Here is a 6,417-nt window from a genome sequence, read left to right as displayed (position 1 = left end):
CCTTGTTAGCTTAGACTGTCTGCTCCTTTTTTTGTTTCTGATGAGGAAGCACACTCTGGATTTGAAATCATCACCACAAATTGGCCTCATCACTATCACTTAAGTGGCTTGTGGAAGCTGAATGCATGAGTTTTGAGTAACCTCTTTGTGGATTCACTTGTTGAGAAATGACTGCTTCTAAAGGTGACTTCCATTTCTACTCTTAATTCTAAGGATAGTTCGTTAATGTCTGTAAGCATTGGCACTAAGGAAGCCTCACATTAGGGCTATAATGTACTCCTAGTTCTGCAGTTAATGCTGAATGTGTGTCTTTGGTCTGCTCAAGCAGTTGTTTTTTCATCAAAAACTGGTACAGTGACCTAGACTGTTAGAAGCAGAGGTGAAACATAGTTGCCTTTTTTTACTCAACTGAGCATTGTATAACCTAGTCTTTGTTCTACTACTTTTTTATTGTCTTCTGAAAAATTTCCTCAATGAGCAATTAAAACAGGTGCTTTAGTTCTGTTGGTGTGCCAAACGTGGACCATTGTAAGCTTTAACTACAAGTTTGTGTCCAGCATGTTTGCTGTTAGGGGATGGGTGTGTTCTGTCATTGTCAAAGGAAATGTCTGACATGCTTTTGCTTCACTTGGTTGTCTGGAGTTGTAAACAGTGAGTTAGTTGTTACCACAGAGAACCATTTTGTTGTGTCAGGTACTGAATTTGTCATCTCTGGGTCTGTTTGAAATAGTTCGAAAGCGAACAGGCCAATAGTGTTAGATGTAAAGCTTTTGATTTTAAAGGGTTTAACCTTAGTAGCTGGTTCCATAAAGTTTTAGGTGGTTATCAGCCTGTCCCCACACGTGGTTTAATAGTAGTTCTTGTAACTAGATGGTGGATCTCATAAACTGCTGTTGCTGCACTAGAACAGAGAAACCTTCATGGCAACAAGGTTTAGTGAAAAAACAAAGCAACCCTAACTGCTCTGTTGTCTACCCTTGATGTTTTTCTTGGACAGGCTAAAGCAGTTATGTTTTCTGTATGGTTAAAAAAAGTGCTTCTATACAGAAAGTGTTGTGACACCAATTATGAATGTTGTTTATTTTCAGTAATTTACCTCTGACTTACTTGGTGTCGTAATACTTTGATTTTTATCTCAGGGGTTGTCTGCAAACCAAAACTGACATGTTCTGTGTTTGGCACTGTTTACAGAATGCTTTGTATTGTTTTTCCTGTCTTCACTGTGTGGTTAAATGTTCATTCAATATTAGTCTCCATGAACTTCCCTTTGAAAGAGCCTGTAAGTAGTAGAGTCTATGAAGTGCTTCTTGAAGCAGCAGCGAATTGGGGTATCTGCTCTGTATGGGGGAGGGTGGGAGGGAGAAAAGAACTTGCTATTTTCTTACATTTAGCTGTGCTAAACTGTACATAAATGTGAGGTAAGACCATAGGAAATTCACTTTATGCATGAGAAAGTACTGCAGTAAATATTTCCCTTTGCTTATTGTTCGTGTACAGTTCATCTTTTTCTATTTGTAGAAGAATTTAATGCAATTTTGTTGTCATCTGCTGAAACTGAAGAATTCTAATTTCATGTGATCTTATGGATAAGGTAAAATGCAGATTTCTTTCTTTATGTCTTTGCCCCCACCCCACTTCTCCAGCAGTATTAAATGGCTGAGTGGCTGCACTTTATCAGTGTGCTAACTTTTGGTCAGTAGAGACCTTTCTGTGTACAGTCTGCCCTGTCAGACGTGGGAAATGTGCTGTATCTTAGCATGCAAATCAGCTGTATGTTTTACTGGGATATTTTAGCTATGGTTTCCTCTAGACAAGCGGGTGATGATAATGGTATGTTCTGCCTATGCATCAGATGCTGGGTATTACAGGCTTTTCTAATATCACTATGATTGTTTTGTGCAGTCTCTGTTGTTACTTTGCTCAAGACTATATAATCTTAAGTTTTGAAGGACTCTTAACTATACCTCAGTCAACTAGTTAGTACTCTAATGCCCATTAGAATGAAAGTCATATACTTATGATTCACTTAGCAGCAATTGTATTTCTGTTTTCTTCCAGAAATTGCCATTAACCTTGCAGGAAAGCAGACATTTTTGGGTGGATTTCAATAAAACAAAAATGCTGCTTGTGCTTTGGATTTTAGGAGAACTTTCCCTCAGCCCCTTGCCTGTGCACTATATCTTGACCTATGTTTTTCTAAATGGTTTTTACAAAAAAAACCAACTGAAAAACAAACTGGTCTCAGTGCTTTGCAATTTTAGCTTTCAGTCTGTGCTCAGCAAAACATGCACAAGAGTTTTTTGTTGAGTGTATATAGAATGTGTTATTGACTTATCTGGGAGTTCTAATATTGCTAAAGCTTAAACCACTCATGAAACTTAATGCAGCTCACTTTTCTCTTTGGGGGACAGTCTCAAAAACGCTGATTGAATTTTCAGACCTGCAGTTCTTTTTACAGAATATTTCCCATTGTGACTTTCTCATACTAGATTGCTGAAGTTAAGAGAATTACGTGAATCATTTTCACAAGTGAATAAAGAAGTCTTGAATGTACATATCACATTAAAATATTGTGAAAACATAATGATTTGAAAGTCCATCAATAATATGTAAAATGCATAAATGTGTTATTTGTGAAAATGCATCTGTTGTTGGGTTACCTGTTAATGTAACACAATTTTTGCAATGTTAAACTTGCTAAGGATTGGTCTGTAGGTAATAATAGGTCTTTTTTCTCCTCTGTTCATTGAACTGCTTATACCATTCTCACTCTTATAAATAAAACTTGTATTTCTTTCTTCCAAAAAAAAGCAGGATTTACATTGATTTTTCTTGTTTCTGGTGAATTTAACTATTTCAGTGCATTCCTATGGCCTTACGAACATTTTTGCAAATAAAACTTCAATTACCATTATTTTAATGCTATATAGCTACTAAATTCAGAATAAAAAGTATAGTCCTTGAGAAAATGCTTAATTTTGAAATAGAAGTGTTCTGCTGTGTGTGTTTAAGCACATTTTACCTCTGGTATAAAGGTGTAATGTGAAAAGCTCCTGCAGATAAAAGTGAACTTGTCATGTGGTTAACTTGTAAACCTAATCATTAAATGTGTATTGATGTATATAGATAAAAAAACCCAAACCCAGCTCCTAAGAAAACCTTCATAGTCCAATAGTTTTATTATTTCATGTGAACTTTTTTACAATGTGTGTCTCAAATAAAAGTTACATAATGAAAAGCATTTTTGGAGTATTTTGTATGAAATATTCCACGTAGTTTTTATACAGTTGGCATTTCCACTCTGCTTTTGATACATTTGTTGTGGAAAGGTGTCCTGCTGGGTTGTATCTGTAAAGCTTCGTTTAGTGATGAACCACAAGAGTTTTTGTCTGTCTTTGCTTGTTCCTAAACTTCACTGTTCTTTAGAGTTGTCCAGAAAAATCCTTTCATTCTGTAGTGATTGCTTAAATCTAAGTATATTATTTTGATGACCTTCAGTTTCCTAGGAAACCATTTTTCCAGACATTTAGTGTCATGAAATGCCCTTTTAAAGTAACTTCTGAGCAATGCCTGTAAAGGTAACATGAGACACAATTTCCAATTTGATTAAGAATTATCTACTGACTTAAGCTGTTCACATTCTCCTTTTTTGTGGCTGTTTTAAATCAGCATTATTTGAAAGGTATGACTCTGAAATAACCTGGAGCACAAATATTGCATCAATATAGCAAATATTGTTTGTTCAATGTCCTTCAACTGAGGAATAAATCCCAAACTGAGGGATTTGGCAAATAGTTTTTGCCTTCCACATTATTGTGATTTGGCAGCAGCTCGCAACTGGTCCAAAAATTAGCCAACCTAAGGAAAGAAGGGTTTTATCTACCCAAGACAAAAGGAAATTTAACAGTTGAGACATCCTAAGAAGTAAGTGGGAAATTCAGGGATGACAGATAGCTTCTAAAGTGTATTTTCTATGTGTTCCCCTCATCAGCTGTGTTTAGCTCAAAGGATAGATTGTCTCCACCCTTAGCAACACAAAGCTGGAGTTCCCTCCATGTTGTACCTTACTATTTCTTGATTCTGGTTTGCTTTGTTGCCCCTGTTTTCAGACTTCTGGCAGACAAAATTGCTGTTTTAGGAGCAGCTGTTTAAGCGTTCTTACATATGCCCTAGATCTGAATTGGGTTTAGATGCTCAGCAGTCCTTAAGTCCTCACAGTAGTTACTGACATTTTAAGTACATTTGCATTCTGCATTTGTTAAAAGGAAATAGCAGACATACTTACACTACATAAAAATGGTGATTTATTACAGCTTCTGTCTGGATCTATTTTTGGTGGCAGACTAGCAATTATGACACAAATACTGCCCACCTGTAGATCAGAGGCAAGTTGTTGGTACACATGTAGAATGGATCCACTTTTTATAATGTGGTAAATTGCCTTTTTCATAAATTATTCTTTTTCCAACTTGGTTGACCAGCCTCTCTTAAGAATTCTTGAACTATACCAAAATCATCAATATAAAAAGATTTCATAATCATTTTTCTTTAGAAAGATTCTCATCTTCAAGAGATGAGATAGATAAATGAAGCTTTTATCTCACCATCTGGAGATTTAAAGAAAAGGCATGACATGGAATGCAAAACCTACTGAAAGGTTGTGCTCTTGTATGTGTTGTAGTTGCTTCCAAAATTTTTTACTGTGCTCAGCAGAGCACATCAGCAAGAAGCTGCTGGTGTGAAGAAAAGCTGCACAAGTTCTGAGCACATAGCTGGTACTTACTGTTAGTTCAATTTGTGAAATAAAGTTGTCAATTATGAGCAGGATAGGAGCATTTTCCCCATCTGAGGAATTAACAGGTTTAATCAACTGTGGAAAATGTGTGTAACTTAAAGTGTGAATACACTGTACTGCCTCCACTGTGACCAAGAACTCTGTGAACATCCACTAAGTCTTGAGAATTTCACCCTCGTTAATCTTAAACATCTTCCTTGCGTGGGTGCCTGAGGTGCCTTACTGCAGTTGTGACCTTTTCTGCCTCTGCCACCCGTCCAGAGGCGCGTCCATGACACACAGCTCTGTGTCCCGGGGCCTCGTGTTGGTGCTGGGCTCTCAGATCCCTGGACTTGCTTCCAAACAGGTTTTGGTTTCTCAGGGAAGTGCTGCCATTGTGCTCACTGACCTTTCTGCCTTGGTTTAACACCTTTGTAGAACAGCATGAAGGGATGATGCTCCTGAGACTTCCTTTGGGACAGGAGCTGACGCCCTTCACTGCATCCTCTCTTTCAGTGCTGCCTCACCCACAGACATTTTTGTATGCAGTGGAAAAGTGCAGACTTCACTTACCCAACTCACTACAAGTGAAAATTATAAAACTTTTTTTTTAAGATAAGGTGAATGTTTAATTTATTTTTATGCTGTTTGCAAATCTGTACTGCTACTTTTACTTACCTTTTTTTTTTTCCTTTTTTTTTTTTCTTTTTTTTTCCCCCTCCAGGCAACATAGGAACTAACTAGCTCTGGTCTGTATTGTAGATGAAGGACAGAATTTCTTCAACAAGGCTGAACAACTTCCGTCCCTGTCTTAATGCTGCTGAATGCTTCTTCTGAGCTTCCTCACCCAAACTGCAATGACTTTGTAACCCTCACACTTGTGCTCTGAACCAATAAAACACAGGCAAAAGGCAACCACATGTGTCCTATGTACAGTTTATATGTAACTTTCCAGAACAGGACTGGTAGATGTACCTGAAACTAGGAAATGGCTGTGCAGCTCCTTGTGTCAGCTGTGAGGACAAACTAGCCCTTAAAACCAGGTGTTGATTAATTAATTGAGTTCTGCTGTTTAGGCAGCCGGCTGCGTTACTCGGCCACTTCTTCGTTTGCTTGAAGGGAGGACAGGGGCAAGCCCAGGGCTGCACGAGGCTGGGCGGGAACCCTGCCCTTTCCTTGTCTCGGAGGAGCGGCGAGACCCGCGGCTCACCTCGCTGAGGGGACCGGTGGTGAGGCCTCGCTGGGGGGACCGGGGAGGGGATCAGCGGCGGGACCCCCAGCCTGTCTCGGTCAGGGGATCAGCGGCGAGACGCCCCTGCCATGTGCCGGTGAGGGGATCAGCGGTGAGGCCCACTCCCTGTCTCGGTGAGGAGACCGGCAGTGAGGTCCCCGTGCCCATCCCGATGAGGGGATCAGCGGCGACATCTCCCTGCCTTGTCCCGGTGAGCAGGGCCGGTGGTGAGACCCCCGTGCCCAACCCAGTGAGGAGGCCGGCGGTGAGGCCCTCTGCCCTGTCCCGGTGAGCAGGTGGGCGGTGAGGCCCGCTCCTTGTCCCGGTGAGCGGGCCGCCGGTGAGGCCCCCGTGCCCATCACGGTGAGCAGGGCCGCCGGTGAGGCCCCGGGCCCATCCCGGTGAGCAGGCG

This window comes from Passer domesticus, chromosome 14, assembly GCF_036417665.1.
Source record: "Passer domesticus isolate bPasDom1 chromosome 14, bPasDom1.hap1, whole genome shotgun sequence".
NCBI classification, from domain to species: domain Eukaryota; kingdom Metazoa; phylum Chordata; class Aves; order Passeriformes; family Passeridae; genus Passer; species Passer domesticus.
This window is presented reverse-complemented; position numbering follows the sequence as displayed.